The 20,512-nt window shown below is 37.3% G+C and overlaps 1 protein-coding gene across 1 annotated transcript in view; it reads right to left on the bottom strand.

Moving 5' to 3' along the window:
* sbb (scribbler) overlaps nt 1-19,703 on the bottom strand; it is a 202,182-nt gene extending 182,479 nt beyond the window's left edge. Inside the window, exon 1 of the mRNA XM_065220842.1 lies at nt 19,119-19,703. The gene's annotated coding sequence lies outside the window, so the exon portion shown is untranslated. The remainder of the gene's footprint in view (nt 1-19,118) is intronic.
* Between the last annotated feature and the right edge of the window lie 809 nt (nt 19,704-20,512).

Genomic DNA, 20,512 nt, shown 5'->3' with positions numbered 1-20,512 from the left:
ACCTATAGCAAGTGAGTGGAAGCAAACCTGCATGCAACTATTCTTCATGGTACACTTTTTCTGCCTATCTTTCTATTAGGCCTGTGGACATGCGTTAGCTTCGAAACTTCTAACAAAACTGGGAAATCTATCAGATCACAAAAACTTGAAAAAAAAACTTTCAAAGGTATTATTGATTATTTTACGCAAAAACGAGCAAGTAATATTAAATCTTTTGTATCGTATGCTAATGGCAATTGACTGTAACAAAAATTATATGCTAAAAAATTTAATAAAATTATATGCAAAATTTACTAGAAGATCATTGCTTTATTGGTGAGAAGTTTCTAATAAGCCCTCCCAGTTCCTCTGTATACAGAACAAATCTGATACTATAATCAGAATTGCTCAGTCTGCATGAAGCAGCCGATTTCATCAAGGAAGTTCTATTAACAACCAAGAATTAATCGTTTGAGGCATACTGAAGCATTAAGAAGGTGATATGTATCACTATAGGAAATCATCATCGTTGCAAATATAAAGAAATTAAACATAACCCTTTGCTTCAGTACCGTCAACCTCCATGTCCACAAATTGGTTCTTTCTTCGAAAAGCCCATTTTATCTACACTATTAGAAATTAAGCGATCGTTTCAGCCTCTGGTGGCGAATAAGGGAACCACCAAAAGAGTGATGAGGGCTTAAATTTTCTCCGTGAAGCATAGGAAGAGGAAAATGTTTTTACCTTTTCTGATTAATTTATCCACCGCAGGTGCTTTTAATCATCATACACATGGAATATTCTGTATTTTGTATCGATTTTGGAGTGCTTCCACATATTTTTGTTAAGAAAAGTGAAAATTTATAAAACTACTCCAGCGGTTATGATCTATTGGATTTTTAATGTGGTGTTATTTGAGCTATAACACCGTTAAGGGGTTACGCCTACCTGCAAGACCGAAAAAAAGCGAAAGTTTGGATTTTTTTTTTCTCGAAAACGACGCAACATATTGAATATCGGTTTTCTGCCGTTTATTGAACACACATTAAATGGTACATTTATCAGTCGATGCTGTAAAAACGAGGTCCTGGTGCCCCGCACGGCTACTCCCCGTGGACGATGTTCTAAAAAACGCTTTTTGCGGTGCCAACTGCGGTTTGTGATGTAATCATCTGAAATAAAAAAAAACCATGCCAAATCGTTAAGCATGTTTTAAACTAGTCCTTGATCGTTCGGTTTTTTTTTTAATTTTTTTGACAAAATGGCGGCTTTGCAAAGTTGAAGTGCCGATTTTTGATCCTTAAGATTTGTCTTTGATCGGCTTTAAAAAATTGAAATTAAATGATAGACGAAATCCGAACGATCGTGGACTGCACAAAATAGTACTGAACAGAAATCAAAACGAATCGAATGTATACATTTCGAGAAATGTTTGGCACCGGTTTTGAAAATATGATTCCGAGATCGCGTTTAAAGTTTCAAGTTGGGTTTAGTCCACTATAAGTGAATATTTTTGTACGTCGCATAACTTTCACAATTTTCATCGGATCAACTTGATCTTTTGAGGAAATATTCTTGACTTTATATACTTTCGATTAGGACAATAAAAAAAAAATCGTTTTTTGAAAGTTTGCAGGTAGGCGTAACCCCTTAAAATATGTGAAAAATAATAATGGAAATATGGAAGATACGCATAACAATATGCGTTAATATGAGATGTAAAAAATGTAATTTTGATGTAAACAAACGGTTTGGTTGACGTTTCCTCTCATAATCGGCTAGCGCACTCTACGTTGGTGGTGCATAGAAACAGCCTATAGATCAGATTGCAAAGAAACTTCACCAAAATACTACAATGCTGAGATGTAAAATGGTAGCCATCCCTATTAGCCCATCTGAAGAATCTGTTTTCATCCCGATACTGCACAGAAATCATTCAGAATGTAACACCAATATACACTTATAAATTTTCGCCGAGATTCCAACAGCCGAGTAATTCTGCAATTTATTTTGCTGAGATTCAGTCAAACAATTAATTATATGATTTGAGGAGTGGCTATACTGAAGATCCGAGAGATGTCGCCCCTTCAGTGGTAGGAAAATCATTTTTGCAGTATGGAGAATATCAGAAAATCCACGATTTGTGACTAAACATGCTTTCATAGAAGGAAACAAATAAACGAGTGTTTACCTTTAAAAAGTTTCAAAATATGAAAGCTCCAGGTGATGATGGAATTTTCTATATCCTCATCAAAAAACTCCCAGAGAGTACCTTGTCTTTCTTGGTAAAATTATTTAACAGATGTTTCCATTTGGCATACTTTCCTGATAAATGGAAAAATGCAAAAGTTGTTCCAATTTTGAAGCCGGATAAAAATCCAGCTGAAGCTTCTAGCTACCGCCCAATAAGTTTGCTTTCTTCAATAAGTAAACTTTTTGAGAAGATAATTTTAAATAGAATGATGCTTCACATCAATACGAACTCAATTTTTGCAGATGAGCAGTTTGGATTTCGCCATGGGCATTCAACTACTCATCAACTCTTAAGAGTTACCAATTTAATTCGTTCAAACAAATCGGAAGGCCACTCAACTGGAGTTGCTCTTCTAGACATAGAAAAAGCATTCGACAGTGTTTGGCATGAAGGTTTGATTGCTAAATTGAAAAAGTTTAATTTTCCACTTTATATTATGAAATTAGTTCAAAATTATTTAACTGACAGAACACTGCAGGTAAATTATCAAAATTCCAAATCTAATCGACAACCTGTTAGAGCAGGAGTTCCTCAGGGTAGCATTCTTGGGCCTATATTGTATAACATTTTCACTTCGGACCTCCCTGATTTGCCTCAGGGTTGCCACAAATCTTTGTTCGCTGATGACACAGGCATTTCCGTCTTCGTGTTATTTGCAGCAGACTGCAGAAAAGTTTAGATATTTTCTCTTCTTATTTACCGTTCCGATTCAAATTTCGGACGATTCAAATTTCGGACACTTTCATTTTTAATTAAATATTACATCCAGTTAGAAACAAAGTAATAATGTTAGATGATCGTGGAGGGCACTAGTCAAAAAAATTTAAAATTTTACAAGACATGTGGATCATATTCGACCGAGATAATCAACTTTTAAAAGTGTCCGAAATTCGAGTTTGAGTGTCCGAAATTTGAATCGGCACGGTACAAAAATGGAAGATTTCTCCCAACGCTTCCAAAACTCAATTTATAATATTTCCACATAAGCCTAGAGCTTCGTTTTTGAAACCTAGTAGTAGTCACATAGTCACTATGAACGGAGTTCCAATTTCCTGGTCAAACCAAGTGAAATATCTTGGATTAATACTTGACCAAAAATTAACTTTTAAAGATCACATTGAGGGCATTCAAGCCAAATGTAACAAATATATTAAATGTTTGTATCCTCTTATAAACAGGAAATCCAAACTTTGCCTGACGAATAAACTTCTAATATTTAAACAAGTTTTTAGACCGGCCATGCTTTACGCTGTGCCAATATGGTCTTGTTGTTGCACTACCAGGAAAAAAGCACTTCAAAGGATTCAGAACAAAGTTCTGAAAATGATTTTGAAGTTGCCTCCCTGGTACAGTACTATCGAGGTACATAGAATTTCGAATGTTGAGACTTTAGAACAAATGTCCAACAAAATAATTAATAATTTCAGGCAAAAATCGATTAATTCCCTTTATACTTAGATAAGATTTAGTTTTAGTTTTTAGTTTTAAGATATCAATTGTTATACTGACATGCAGGTTAAAACACCTGTTTAAAATACTGAATTGCCAAGAAATGAACAATGTAAAAACACTTAGATATATATCATAACAATTAAGGTTGGTACGTTACTGCAGTAACTGGAGCACCTAGGTTAAAATGAAATGTAATTTATTTTGAATTTGGAACAAATAAAGAGTTAAAAAAAAAAAAAGAGTGTTTACTTTATCACCATAGTAATGTACTCGTGCAATTTTTGTGCATATAAAACTGCCCATAAAGACGATAATGAATAAAAACTGAAAATTTTCATGCATTCCCAAATGGTTTCCTACCATTCCCATACATTCGAAAGTGACTGGCCCTCTGGATGTGGATGATGTCAAAAACAACAAAACATGATTAATTGCCGAGGCTCAGCTAACAAATAACATTTTGCTGAGATATCAGCTAGCAAACAGATATTTTGCAGAGATATCAGCAAAATTATATGCCGAAGTAGTCGGCTGTTGGAGATTTTACCGAGCCAGATTAAGTGTGTAATAGGTATCTTGTACAACTTTCACTGATTGTATGAATAAAGATCACTTCATAATTTTTGATTCTTTGGTAACTTCCCTTCCATACTTCCATATATTATAATAGAACTAAATTCAACTATTAATTAAGCACAATTGGATTGGGTAATACTTTCCACTCTGCCGGAGCCGGTGATGTAGTGGTAAGCGTGACTGCTTTCTCACCCTAATGGGTCTGGGTTCAATCCCAGCCGAGGTCGGTGAGATTATTTTGAGGCATAAAAATCTCTGGTCACGTCTTCCTTCGGAAGGGAAGTAAAGCCGTTGGTCCCGCCCATGTCTGTTTGAATGGGTGCGATATCCTACGCAGATGTAGAAGCTGCCTTCCTGCACATTCGATTGCCGTTAATGGATAGTAATCGATGTCCGTCGGTGATTGGCACTAGTTTGCGGAACAGAGACCGACGGTTAATAAAGGAAAGAAGAAAAAAGAAGAATACTTTCCACTCTCAAATCTAACAGATGTCGCCCCGCCAGTGCACTATGGGGAAAGTTGGCCAAAAATCGAAAAATTGACTTGCTTTGAATGACGTATCTTGTAAACCATTTGATAGCCAGATAGTTCAAACCTAGATGCCCTCTGTGATGAAAACTCATTGCGCCACAGACATCAGACTTAGGAAAATTTTGAAAATTGTAGAAAAAATGCATTTGAAACAAATGCAATTTTCTCAGCGAATAACGGTCTAAACATTGAATTTAATACACCGTTGGAAAGCTAATCGTCTAAACTTTTAAATGGGTATGTTGATAAGGTTACACGGTTAATTAAAATTGGTTAAAAATGGGCAAATATTGAAAAAAATGTTTTTTTTTGCCTAAGTTGGACTATATCTAACGAGCAGGGCCGAGTAGTCTCAAGAGACCACCACTACGTTTTAGTTTAGGGTCTATACTATCTGCGGAACAAGGATCCAACTGCGTATAGCTGCGTATGAGTGTCATTTTGGCACAAAGTCGTAAAAATGATTTTTTAAATGTTTTTTTTGTTAATTACATATATCGATTATACGAGCATTAACCAAAAAAATCGTACAAATTAAACACTGGTTGAAAAGTGGAACTGTTAAATGTCAAATTTGGTCTTAAAAATGTTACACACTTAATTATTATTGTTGTTAAAAATGGGTAAAAACAGACCGAAAATTATCATTACATATAGAAACCGTATCTACCCAACTGGATTAAAAAGTTTTCAATTTTTTCACGATAACCTTTTGATATTTTCAATACATAATAACCAACGGAAAAATAAAGACCACTACCAAAAGGAAATTACCTGTTCGAGTGCCATTTTACAATTTCTACCCACTAAACTTACGTAAAACTATTATTGATGTTACCTACTTGCATTTAAAAGACGAGGACAATATTTTCAAATCATGAGTTTGTTTTCGGCTTTAACGCTAACAACGTGTGTGTGCTAACAACAATATTGTGCAGTAGTTTAATCGAAAATCTGAAAACAATTGTTTGTGATAATATGGATCATAGGAGCATCGTGTTACTTTTTGATCCAAAAGAATCTCAAGTAGTCAATGCAACAAAAGCATTTGAATATATCAAGAAAAAATATAATATTGATCTTGCCAAAGAAGAACAACTTCTTAAAAAGTTGAAGTACGTAGCACAACATTTTTACACCGCCTACAAGAGCGCTTTGAGAAATACAATAAGGATTGGCTCGATAGTCATTTGGAACTTGCAGAGTACATCGCAGAAACACCTTCAACGTCAACTGGCCATGAAGGACGCGGACGTCCACAAAAACAGTTTGATGAGCTTAGTGATAGAAGTAAGCGAAGGAAAACCGATGAAATATTTGGCGGTAATGTTGGCACTATAGAAAGGGCTCTTTTACTCACAAGACAAATTGCGTATAGACATGGGGATTCAAATATGGTGAATTTGATTCGCCATGTTCTCAAAAATCGAGAAAGTGCATTTAAAATGTTTACGACTCTTCCATACGATTCGCATGGAATGATGTCACCTGAAGAGGCGTTCGAATATTTTTTAGACTTAAAAAGAACCCATCAAGATTTCCGAGCTACAATGTAATTAAGAGTATGAAAAAAGTATGCTCACCTTCAGCCGAGTCAATCGAAGAGTCATCATCAAAAATTCAGGTAGACATAAATATCCACATATTTTTCCAGTACACCAACTTTAAATGTTTCTTTCTTTTCAGGTCAAATTACAGGCACGCATGAATCATACAACAGAAAGAATCATTCAAATCATCGATGCGGAAATCGTCCAACAAATGAATATCAACGATGACACAGAGGTAGTGCTTTTAAGCAGCTGGATGGCTCAACAGGCTATTCACAATACAACCAAGCGCTATCAACGCCAAATCAAAAAGATGACAGTGACGTCTTTTCAGTGACAACTACTCCTATACAACTTTATTATAAGAACAACAAGAAAAACATTTTGTGGCATAATTTAACACCCCAAAGCATTCGGTTCTGTAGGCCAATTATGCTGGAATTTATCAAAGAGTCAAAAGAGATGGTGCTTAACACCAAGAGATATATTGAAAATCAAATAAGTCAGCTTGTTCCAGTAAAAATCCAATTATCGAATGGTGAATATGTTTTGGTTGATTTTATTTTCGTTATGAGTATGATCGACGGCAAAGTTCTTAATTATGTAACTGATACTTCTTCCATGTCCAACTGTTCAATTTGCTACTCCGAATGCAATGAGTGATATAGAGGTAATATTTTTTTTCAAATTTTAAGGGCCATAAAAATAACAATGTTTTTTTTTATACTTTACAGAAGTTTGAAGCAGGATACGATTCGAACGAAGATGCTCTGCATTACGGCATATCTCCACTGCACGCTTGGATGCGATTTTTTGAGTGTTTATTACATATTTCCTATAGGATGGAAATTAAAACGTGGAAGATCACGAAGGATTTAAAGGCCAAATATCTTGAACGGAAAAAACTCGTTACTCAAAAAATGTACGAAGCGTTCGGAGTACGAGTTGATCAACCCAGGGCAGGCGGGGCTGGGACCAGTACAACAGGAAATGTGTGTCGAAAAGCATTTTCAACTCCTGAATTACTTTCCAAAGTTTTGGATATCGACGAAGAGCTTATTATTAGATTTCGTAATATTTTAATAGTAATCAATTGCCAAGACCCGATCAATCCTAAAAAAATGGATGACTATTGTAAGGAAACATATCGGCGGTATCTTAATTTGTATGATTGGTATAAAATTCCAGCAACAGTGCATAAAGTACTCGCTCACGCTGGAAGCATAATAATCCATTCACCTGCTCCTCTTGGCATGTTAGCTGAGGAAGCAGCAGAGTGCCAACATAAACTACTAAAAAAATGTCGTACCCATCATGCTAGGAAAAGGTCACAAGTTGATAATCTACATGACGTCTTTATTCGAGCTATGAACTCATCTGATCCTTTGATAAGTTCAATAAATCTAGGTAATAGAATCCGAAAGCAGGTATCACTTGAATATCCAGATGTTGTGAAATCAGTTTTAGTATTCGAAGATCTTGACAGCTCTGAAAATATAAACACTGAAGGCAATGCACTAGATGCATTAATGGATGATGTTGAACAACTGGATGATGATTTTGGTCTTGATGAAAATGTAGAAAATGAGTAGAATTGTTTGTGAATTTAATTTAGTTTTAAGAGAAAGTTATTAAATAAATTTTATTATGACAATTAGTCAAAGAAAATTATGTTTTATTTTGTAGTAGGGGAATTTACGTATTCTCGTCAATCTAAGCAGCGTCCGCACTTCTATTAGCATTTTTTCAGCGTCACGCACATATATGACGTGTCTGTTTGTTTATATTCATCTGCTACTTGCTTCTCTATCCATTCCAATCGACAGAATTTTTCAAAACGGTTTGAAAGCTTTTTTACAACGCTTCAAACTTCTCAGGTGAGTGTGACTATTGTCGGCAGTCTCTTTTTCTTCGGCAACCGTCCCATTAGAACTGCGTGTTAACCAGCTGTTCTATTATCGGCAACTCGAAATCAGCCCAATTTTGTAGTGCGTATGCTTCATTTGAAGAAAAATCTGGCATAATAGGATTTCTTGGTCGTACAAATATAATCAGATTGAAGCTGAAAGACTAAAGAATCGTTTGGATACATTCAGGGAAGGGTGTTGTTGGGAAAACATAGTTAAATTATCGTTTAAATTTTGGTTGCCAAAAACAGTCAATGTGTGCCGAAGCCGACATTTACCCTATATTCATCCCTGCAGTATAAAAAATGTAGTTCAACTTAGTTAACGATGTTGATATGTGTTCAGTAAAAATAATGGAAACATAGTAAAAAAATAATCCTTTCGACTAGCTTTAATGATTTATTTCTCGCCTTGAGTATCATAACGGCATAACTGCATTGATCGATTTGTTTTTATCGATTTTCTCTTTTGTTAATAACTTGACCAAATCGAAGCCGATCGACGTGATTTTTTTACTGACGGAAAAGGATCATAACCAGTGCTGCAAAATTTCGACACTAAAAACTGATAATAACAAAACAACCCTGGTCACTTATTTCAGCAGAGAGTCACCATCAGTAGCAATCAATATCAATTGTCAGCGATATTACCACAGACAAACAGACATAACACTGGCAATTTGTTCATCGAACACGCATTTAACGGTCAATTTAAATGTTTTTAGTTGATAATACCGCCACCTGTGGCGCGCATAGTCAATAACCCTTGCGTTTGACGTGTACACACTACCGCCATCTGTTCAGCGTACTACCCATCACAGTATACTCAACAGATGGCGGTAGTGTTTTAGCAACGATGTTTTAAATTGAAAAGCATTCAATGTGTTATGTCTGTTTGACTGTGATATTACTATCAGTGACGACGATGTGCAGTTTTTTCATTTGCTGAATTACTATCGAAATCAAATTAATTTAGCAAAACAGTTACATAGAACCATCAAAGTGAATACGAATCATCATCATTATCAGCCTGGAGAACAATAATGTGACACAGAATGCGCAAATTCACAGTTTTTTCACCAAGGGAATCTTTGTCACTGACAAAGAAAAGAGTAAGATTTTGACAAAGGAAATTTTGATTTTCAGTTCTATCAGTGTTGCTGCTGAAATGAATTTTGTCTATATCCACTGAAGTTTTCTCAATGAAAATGACAAATCGCAGCACTGATCATAACATCTTGCCACAGTCCAAAAATTGCGTCGATCGGTTTCGGTTTGGCCAAGTTATTAACGAAAGAGAAAATCGATCAATGCAGATACGCCCTTATGATGGTAAAGGCGAGATTTGGACGGAAAAAATATTTTCAGTAGAGAGGAGGTTCGATAGACAAATAATTCTTCATCAAAATACCTGATTGGTAAAACAATACTCTTATATCACATATATAAAAAAATGGGGGAGGGGTCAGGTCTTGGCTAGGAGGGGGGGGGGGGGGGGGGTTCCAACTCCACCTTTCCTATTTAATCTTATGCACAGCAAACTTATTCTAGTTTTGATTTGCATTTGAACTGTCCCTAAAATTAAAAACAAACTTTCAAGTTTATTGTTCAGGAATAAGTAGCTCATTACTGGGTTTAATACTAGTTACACCTTCCGGATGCGATGAAAATACATAAATATGACTAATTTTATGCTTAACTTACTATAATACCATCAAAAAGTGCGGAAAAACCAATAAAATATTTTTGGCCACCACTTTGTATGGAGCCGCCCCATAGTGCAGTGCTGGATAAAATAGTTTTATCCGGTATGGAGGTTCTAAAAAAATCCGCAATTTCTCTTCAAACATTATTCTTGCGGTGAATAAATTTCTACATTTTGTGCTTTTTAGTAATAGCTTTTCCGAACTTGTTTGACATATTATTATTATATATATTAGTATGTCAAACAAGTTCGGAAAATCTCCATACCTCAAAACTAGTTTATCCACTGGCGGGACGAAATCTGTTGAATTTGAGGGTGTCAATCATAGATGGTCTCGTACAACAGGCAGCTTGCTGGTGTTAGAAGCAAAAATGTTGTAAACATTGCTGAGCAAGCGAATGACGATGTCACGGCAGCACAACATACCATTTTGCGAATGGCAGACGTGTCGTTACAGAAAACAGCTGTTTCGTGTAAAAAGATGAACATTGCGATAAAATACGAACACCACTACACATTTCCACGTTTCACTAAACCAATAAGCCGGTTGGGCTGGACCTTGTATAATTGACATCGGGAAAGTATTACATGGTATTACGCAATGCGGAACAAAAAATAAATAGAAAATGCCAGATGTTTTATTTTTCTGAAAAGCTTTCAACAAAGTACACAGCAAAAAAGATTGTAGGATTGATCAACCTAAATCATGCCGATGTATCAAATAATACGGAATCAGATACAAGATTATAATATATTATTCACTGATGTAAAATTGTTCGCAAATTCTTTGCACATCGTACAACGCAATATATTACACAACTGATGTGCATTTGATCTGCTGTAAATTTAAAAAAACTTTTTTTTGCTGAGTTCGAATGTCTTATTGTGTACACGCTATTTCAAAACTACCCACATTTGAGTAGGTCCACCTCATATTGTGAAGCTACTATAAAATGCGTAAAGTAAGTGAAGATTGACAACTTGACAAATCATTCCGCGTCATAACAGCGTCTTGGTCTCTTCATACGACACTCGTTTTTTACCACGTTTCCATCGCTATCGTTGTCAAAAAAAAGTGTTCAGGTGAATCGCGCACGGTTTTCGGAAGCAGCTATCGTAAGCTGAAGGCCCAAACGCAATGTGGACGGAAGCGGAACGGAAACGGAAAGTTTGACAGTTGTCACTAATGACATCAAGATGCCTAACCGAAGTCGATTTGGTTCCGCTGCCGTTGCCGTTCCGCTTCCACTGTCATTGCGCTTGGGCCTTGAGTCTTTCGTATAGACTGTTCACCTTTACCCCAGTGATCGATCATCATCAAATCATCACCATCATCATCGCATCATCTCCGTCAATAGCCGCATCGTAGCAGCAGCAAACGGAATACCTAGCTGCACCGGCTGATAGGTTGTTTACACAACCGGCATAAGTATAAGACAATACATTTTGCAAGTCCATTGCCTCCCTATTGTAGTTTTATTTTGCCTCGTTTCGCGTGGCTCTGTCTCTCACCCCTGGTAAGGTTCATAGTGAGACAACTTGTTGCAACTAGATATGAGTTTTTTTTTTGATTTTTTATTTGACTTTAATTTGCTTGTACGCCGTGCAAAAAAAAATAAATAAATAACTAGTAATTAAAATTAATAAATTGGAGAAGGTTTTTATTTTTTTCCTTGTTAAGCGGTTGCGCACCGCTTTTGCGCATCACTTATGGCATCTTCTGATGCCAACGTTGCGCGAACCAGGTATTACCAACCACTTTCGAAAGGACCATGGGTTGTCTTTTTTCGGCCTAAAAATAAACCCTTGAAAACTCTCGACATTTCGAGAGACTTGCTGCGTAAGTATCCGGGAATCTTGGTACATAAGGAGAGATTCAACAGACTGCGTGTAGAAGCACCGAATTATGATGTAGCAAATAAAATTGCTGATCACGAGTTGTTTAGTGTTGAGTACAACATCTACATCCCTTCTCGAGATGTGGAGATAGAAGGCATGGTCTCCGACGCGAGTCTGTCTGTCGAGGACTTGAAACGTGCCTCGGGTTGTTTTAAAAACAGAAAAGTCACATGCGAGCTTGTAAAGATACTGGATGCTAGGCATCTGCATTCAGTGTCTTTACAAGATGGCAAGAAAGTTTATCAGCATTCAGACTCGTTTCGGGTGACTTTCGCTGGTTCAGTTCTGCCAAACTTTGTCAAAGTTGATGGTGCTTTTTTTCCGGTGCGGTTGTTTGTACCGAGGGTTTATAATTGTACCAACTGCAAAAGGCTGGGACACTCGGCCAGCCATTGCGGCAACAAAACTCGTTGTGGCAAATGTGGTGAAAACCACAAAGAGGATTCTTGCCACAAAAAAATCAGTAAAATGCGCGTACTGTGGCGAGAATCCTCACCCCTTGCAGGAGTGCCCGATGTACAAGCAGCACTCCGATAAAGTGCAGCGTTCAATCTCAGGACGCTCCAAGCAGACATATGCTCAAATGGTGAAGGCTGCATCAGCCGTCCAAGATGCAAACCAATTTTCGATTTTGTCAGCTGAAGAATCGGACTCTGACTCATCCGATGAAGGTGATTCTACGGTGGTACACGCACCTTCAAAAATGGAGGGATCCTCAAAAAGAAAATGCCCCTCCCCGAAAGTGCGCCGTAAGAAAGGCTCCTGCTGAACCAATCCCTGGATGCAGCAGGAATTTTCCAGCATTGCCCAAAAAAGATAAGAAAAATAATAAAGCTGCTCCTCAAACTTCTCAAAAGAAATCCAAGTCCGAACGAGGTTTGCTAGCTTTTTCGGACATTGTGGAATTCAAATTAAATATGTTCAACATACAAGACCCTCTTAGAAGCTTAGTTTCTGCCTTGCTTCCAACATTAGAATCATATCTTAAGCAATTGACTGTTTCATGGCCCCTCCTTGCATCAATCATATCTTTCGATGGATAATTCGTCGAACGAGGTTGAAGATATGATCACTGTGCTACAGTGGAACTGCCGTAGTCTAGTGCCTAAACTAAACTCGTTCAAATTTTTACTTCACATTTTTGATTGTGATATATTTGCTCTCTGTGAGAAACATGGCTTTCCTCCTGGATAGAGACGATTCTTATTGAGGAGTACTTTTTGATCAAAAAGTGCTACCCTTTCTACAAAATATCCCTTCCTGCTTTATCAGGCGTCGAAATCGTCGCTTGCCAAATAAATGTAAAAAACAAAGGCCTTTGCATAATTTCAGTTTATGTTCCACCAAGAACCTCCACTAGCCGTAGTCAACTCTGGAATCTAGTTTCGATTCTTCCATCCTCAGTATTAATTCTGGGTGATATGAACTCCCATGGTACTGGGTGGGGCGATCTATATGATGACAATAGAGCGGCTATTTTTTACGATTTATGCGACGACTTCAACTTGACTATTTTGAACAATGGTGAAGCGACACGTATAGCAAAACCTCCGGCTCGAGAAAGCCGACTCGACCTATCTTTGTGTTCAAGATCGCTATCATTGGATTGTCTGTGGAAGGTTATCAATGATCCCCATGGTAGCGATCATTTGCCAATCATCATTTCAATTAAGTGTGCCTCTCACTCTGCAGAACCATCTCGAGTTCCATTTGATCTTACAAGGAACACAGATTGGCATAAATATGCAACGGTGGTGACAATCGGTGCCGAATCAATAGATACGCTTCCACCATTAGAAGAATATCGATTCCTCGCTGATTTGATATACAAAAGCTCACTGGAAGCACAAAAAAGAAAAGTTCCAAGTGCGACCTTCAAAAGGAGACCAGCCTCACCTGGATGGGACGAAGAATGCACAAAAATTGTATGTAGAAAAATCTGATGCTTTCAAAGCTTTTCGTAGACACAATAGAGGAATATTCAAAGCTTGAGATAAAGCTGAAACAATCAATCTAAGCAAAAAAAAAACGCGGTTATTGGCGCAATTTCGTCGAGGGACTCTCACGAGAAACCTCAATGAACACCTTGTGGAGGGTGGTTCGCAACATGCGTAACCGCTCATCTTCTAATGAGTGTGAAGAATACTCCAACCGATGGATATTCGATTTCGCTAAAAAGGTCTGTCCGGACTCAGTTCCTGCACAACACATTCTTTGAGAAGCGTCTCCGAGCGGCGGTTCTCTGGATAGACCATTCACAACGCTGGAATTCTCTATGGCTCTTCTCTCATCGAACAACTCCTCACCGGGAAGCGATATGATTAAATTCAATCTTCTGAAACATCTCCCAGATATCGCTAAAAGGCGCTTGCTAGACTTATTCAATTCCTTACTAGAAAACAACATTATACGCATTAACGCTGCTTTCCACAGATATTCAACTGGCCTTTGCGCACAAGGAGCAATTGGCTTCAGTATTCTTGAACATTAAGGGGGCTTTTGATTCAGTTTGTAGTATTACCATACTTGCATTATCCCACACGTATCATGAAACAATCATTCACAATCCATAAACTAACCATTTCCTTTTGACACAGATAAACATTACCCAAATTCTTGACCTACTGAGAAACTGCTCAGTTAACAGCAAAACCTTTTCCTTTTCCTTGTTTAATAAACTAATCTAATTGTTGCCGCATGTGCGTTATGAGCTTATAAGCTTCACGCGTATGCAAGTAAACTGTTTATACAATAAACCCATCGCGTCGCTTCGCTCACTCTAGGTTTATCTTTTGTATACATTCCAAAAATCCAAATATGTCCCTTCATCGATAGAACCCATGAAATAAAGTGGAGATTGCCTTTTGAACCGTCAACCCAGTTGGTTGTAAATTATCCGAAGTCCGTCATACCTCATGGCTGACCGTGACAGAGGATACAAACCTGCAGAAAACAGAAAGTTAGAATTCAGTTAACGTGACAGTGGTTTTCCGCATCAATCAAAAGTGCTAAAGAATTCCAAGTGTTCCGAGAATATTGCGTGTTTTGAATAAAAGTCGTGTGTTCTAAAAAGTTGAAGTGTGAAAAGCAAAATGGGTAACGACAATTCTAAACCCGAAGCTAAACCATTGAACCACGAACAGATCGTTAGCATTATAAATGCAAGTAACGCGAAAACGCAGGAACACGAAGAAAAATCGGCTGCGTCGATCGAACTAATCGCATACGTGCTAATAGTAGTGGTAATTGCATTTGGCGTTTATGTTATCTACAAATTGATAACGTAGTACGAACGGCTCAAAACACAAGCGCGTATGGATCGAGCTGTAAGCTTGAGTAACGTACGGTCCACCGTAGTTTGAAAATAACGAAAGTTTAGAATAGACAATAGACGTTTCATCAAAGTGTCAGAGAACATGGACAACAAAACCTCAAAACACTTAAAGTGCGCAACCTATTAGAAGAAAAATCCGTGTAGTGAAATGCATAGAAAACGCTCAATGCTGTACAGTAAAACATAGCGAAGATCCCCCGTCAGCAAATTTGACTGCTCACATCGTGTGGTAGCAGAATGGAGACGACGAAAAACCCCCGGTAGGCAAAAACTAACATCAGCACGAAGGAAGACAACACAGCCACACCACCAGAGATGTTCTCTAATTTTTGAAAAACAGTGATATGAAAGAATGTGAAAACCTTTATCTATTTTGCTAATAAACTTAAAAAAATCCATAAATAACATAATTACAAGCAAAACCTTAATGGAAAAACTAGAAGTTGTTAAAAAACTTGTTTTAAAAATAGAGGAAAATTTAAAAAAATGCCGATATTTTGTCGGATACAGAATTTAATAACATATGTAAATGTTCAAGAGATTTCTATCTAGAAATCACGTATATCGTTAATAGAAAATTAGAGGAAAATAACAAAAGAAACAAAATGCCAGACCAACAAACACCTGTATTTGACCTTAAAACGGCGACCGCCTTGGTGCAGCCCTACGATGGCTCACCGGCAACCTTGGACTCATTCATTGATTCGATTAGTCTGCTAAAAGAACTAACAACCGCTGCACAAACGCCAATAGCCGTGAAATTTGTAAAAACACGGTTAATCGGTAAAGCCCGATCAGCTTTACATGCCAATGTCCGCAATAATTGACGCAGTAAAACAAAACTGCACCTCATTGGAAACGCCTGAAACAGTTATCGCAAAATTAAAAGCCCTAAACAAAAAAGGCGACAACGAGAAATTTCACGATGAAGTTGAACAACTGACCTCTCAGTTGACTTCATCGTACGTAAAAAAGGAAATACCTTTGAATGTTGCAACTAAAATGGCAACCAAGGCTGGGATTGATACCTTGATATGTAAAACTACAGATCCCGATACTCGAATAATACTCAAAGCGGCTGAATTTTCATCAATTCAGGCAGCGATTCAGAAAGTCAATGAATCAGCAAGTGCACCAACTGCGCAAATCTTGAGTACACAATCTAGTGTAAATAATTCACACTATAGAGGCAGAAATTATACTCGTGGAAATTTCAGTACCCGAGGGGGTCACTATCGCAATACGAACCTCCGTTTCAACAGAAACCAATACCAAAATCAACCAAGAAATTTTGCATTCCGACAAAATTACTCAAGAGGTCGTGGAAATTTTCATAACTCGACTCATTTCCAAAATTACGGTCCAAATTCAAATTTCCAAAATTATGGTCCAAGAAATGCGCGTGTGCTGTACACACAGCATACACAAGAATCTTCTAGAACTGTAATACCAAATAACGGAAATATGATGCAGTAGCAGCAGATTATTTCACCACCGGCTATACAAAATGTTCAACACCCTAGCAATCATCCTTTTTTAGCTACTTTGGGGCAGTTTACTCAATAAACGTAGCGGCCTCAAACTTTGTAGAATTGCATTTAAATAATTCACATACAATTTGTTCGTTCATGGTTGATACCAGAGCGGATATTTCAATTTTAAAAGCTGGTTTAGTAAAACCAAATTGCACTTATAACCCTGAAAAACGTTGTTCCATTCGTGGAATAACCGCTGATGAAAAAGAGAGTTACGGTACTATAGAGTGCCTCATATTTACTGAAAATAACTCCATAGAAAATGAATTTCATCTAGTAGGAAACGATTTCCCAATACCAACTGATGGAATACTGGGTAGAGACTTCCTGACTAGATACAGAAGTGAAATCAACTATGACACGTGGATGCTATCACTATATTTAAATGACACGTGGATGCTATCACTATATTTAAATGACAAATGTTTAAATATACCAATTCATGATACTCTTAAAGGTTCAATAATAATACCGGCTAGAGCAGAAGTTATCCGACGTTTAACAGATTTAAACATTGACCAGGATATGATTGTGGAGTCAATGGAAATAACACCGGGTATTTTTTGTAGCAATACCATCATATCTAAAGATACGCCTTATGTTAGGTTAATTAATACGTCTGACAAAGACGCAATTATTTATTCTTTTAAGCCTAAACTTTTACCTTTGAATAATTTTAGCATTTTTAATGTCAGTTCAAATTTCAATATAGATAGCATTAATGCTTTGAGAAACGAGTTATCATTTGCAAACGTCCCAATATTTGCACAACAACCTCTACAAAAGTTGTGTGAAGAATATAATGATATATTTAGTCTTAAAGATGATGTTTTAACATATAACAATTCATATCAACAAACAATAAATCTACCGGATAAAACACCTCCCTTAGCTCAGTCGGTAAAGGCGCAGCTACAAAGCAAGACCATGCTGGAGGTGGTTGGGTTCGATTCCCGGTGCGGTCTAGGAATTTTTCGGGTTGGAAAATTTCTCGACTTCCCTAGGCATAGAAGTATGATTATATATATATCATATATACCAATGCAAAAATGGTACAGGCATCGAAAGCACACAATTAATAAGTTGAGAGCACGCAATAAGCTAATATGCGATATGCAATAAGCTTGAAATGCGAAGAAGAAGAAGAAGAAGAACTATTGAACCTTCAGTTTCACACTTTAACTCTCCTATTCTGTTAGTACCGAAAAAATCGGCTAACCAAGAGAAAAAATGGAGATTAGTTATCGATTATAGGCAGGTAAATAAAAAAAATATTGGCGGACAAATTTCCTTTGCCGAGAATAGATGATATTCTGGATCAGCTCGGCAGAGCTAATTATTTTGCAACTCTCGATCTCATGTCTGGTCTTCAACAGATAAAGATTGAGAAGAGTTCTCGAGGAGTTACTGCAGTCTCTCTTCCCGAACGTGGACATTTCCAATTTAAACGGTTACCGTTCGGAATGAACATAAGTCCGAACAGTTGCCAACGAATGATGTGTATAGCACAAAGTGGATGAACCCCTGAATGTGCTTTTCTCTATATAGATGCCGATACTGTCATAGGATGTTCAGTAGAACATCGTTTGAAAAATCAACTTAAAGTTTATAACTGATATAGGCATCAAAATCTCAAACTCAAAGCTGAAGTGACCGGCTTTGGTCACAAAATTACAGACGAATGTATACTGCAAGATAAGTCAAAGTTTAAATCGATACGTAATAACTCAATGTAACGAAGTAGTGATCAAGTGAGGAGGCCAGTGGCAGTTTGAAATAAGCTTCGCCCAGTACGTGGTAGATTTGTTAAAATGTGTATGTATCTCAATAGATAGGTCGAGAGAGAGAGAGAGAGGGAGAGAGAGAGAGAGAGAGAGAGAGAGAGAGGAGAGAGGGAGAGAGGGAGAGAGAGAGAGAGAGAGAGAGAGAGAGAGAGAGAGAGAGAGAGAGAGAGAGAGAGAGAGAAGAGAGAGAGAGAGAGAGAGAGAGAGAGAGAGAGAGAAGAGAGAGAGAGAGAGAGAGAGAGAAGAGAGAGAGAGAGAGAGAGAGAGAGAGAGAGAGAGAGAGAGAGAGAGAGAGAGAGAGAGAGAGAGAGAGAGAGAGAGAGAGAGAGAGAGAGAGAGAGAGAGAGAGAGAAGAGAGAGAGAGAGAGAGAGAGAGAGAGAGAGAGAGAGAGAGAGAGAGAGAGAGAGAGAAGAGAGAGAGAGAGAGAGAGAGAGAGAGAGAGAGAGAGAGAGAGAGAGAGAGAGAGAGAGAGAGAGAGAGAGAGAGAGTAGAGAGAGAGAGAGAGAGAGAGAGAGAGAGAGAGAAAAGAGAGAGAGAGAGAGAGAGAGAGAGAGAGAGAGAGAGAGAGAGAGAGAGAGAGAGAGAGAGAGAGAGAGAGAAGATAAACTCACCTTTTCGAACAATCACAGCGTTCAGCAGCGTTTGTAGCTATTCCTTTCCTAGCAATGGAAATTCTTGCAATAATTTTCCGCACCCGACAACAATAATCAGACACTTGGTTCAATTTACACTTCTTTTCCCAATTTCTATACACAACACTAGCATTTCAATAAATACACTCAGCCAGCAAGTTAGTCTTCTAAGTCTACTTCTAAGTCGATAGTGACATAAGAACAAAATTTTCACGAGACAAAGGACTGCCTACCGTTTACTTTTCAATAGCTACCATATATTAACAACAAATTACTGACAACAATAACGGATACATTTTGTTCGAACATGTTAAGTTCTGGTTGATAGCTGTTTAATTTATTAATCTTAATCGTAGCCAGATTGAAAACTATAAACAATAACTGTAATCCGTAACATAAACAAGTCCTGTTTAATAGTAATCCATAAAATTTAATAGATTTCCGTTTTTTTTTAATTCTGGAACCACAAACGACTGATTATCATTGATTTTAAGTCAGTCTCAATCAAAGGAATATTTATACCAGCACCATTTACAATCAAATAAACTTCTTGAAAGCTTTGTCACGCATTGAAAGCTTTGTCACGCATATTATAGCATTATTTTTTCATTTTCAACGTACAATAGTGTTTTTAACGATTTTCAAAAAGTTATTGGCTCCAGTTTGGAGCTTATAATATTGGGCAAACAGTAAATTTTCACTGTGAAATGTGATTAATTTATCACTTTTTAAACATTTTCTTCTCATGTTTGACAGCCATTCAATACCACATGAAACAACACGCAAACACGGTCACCGCAAAATACCCAATTATGACTATTAAAACTCAATATCAAGCTGAACAATGCATTAGGTCCTAAGTAACATTGTTCGATTCTCTTCATCGACTTTAATTCTCTTTCATTAGTATCCAGAAGGAAGAATGTTAGCGTTAGACCATCGTTAGACGTGAATACAACGGTAGTACAACAATGTACTTTGTATGTCTGTACAAGGTATTAGCAACAATCAATATGAAACTATCGATTTTAAATTGGCTCATTACTTGACTAGCCTATTGGTTCCAAGCAAACGATTAACGTACCCCATTCTAGTCAAAATTCTAGTACTGCACAATGTTTGTTTTGATTAGCTATGAAAGTTTGACAGATAAAATGAGGGGTTAGTGATTTTCTTATGTTTCGAGGGGTGAATCGATTAGCTTGGGACCGAAGAGAGTACCAGAGCTGAGCCAAAAAGTTGAGCACATTTCTTCGGGGACCTTCTGGTCTTAGAGTTACCTCTATGGTATTAGTTTGAAGGAAAGGAAGACGTATTAGACAAATACAAAAATAATACCATAATACCCCGTTCACATTACAGCGTATATCACG

The sequence above is a fragment of the Ochlerotatus camptorhynchus genome, unplaced genomic scaffold, assembly GCF_037179485.1.
Source record: "Ochlerotatus camptorhynchus isolate MF236.1 unplaced genomic scaffold, CSIRO-AGI_Acam_v1.1 ptg000134l, whole genome shotgun sequence".
Lineage (NCBI taxonomy): Eukaryota > Metazoa > Arthropoda > Insecta > Diptera > Culicidae > Ochlerotatus > Ochlerotatus camptorhynchus.
This window is presented reverse-complemented; position numbering and strand designations above follow the sequence as displayed.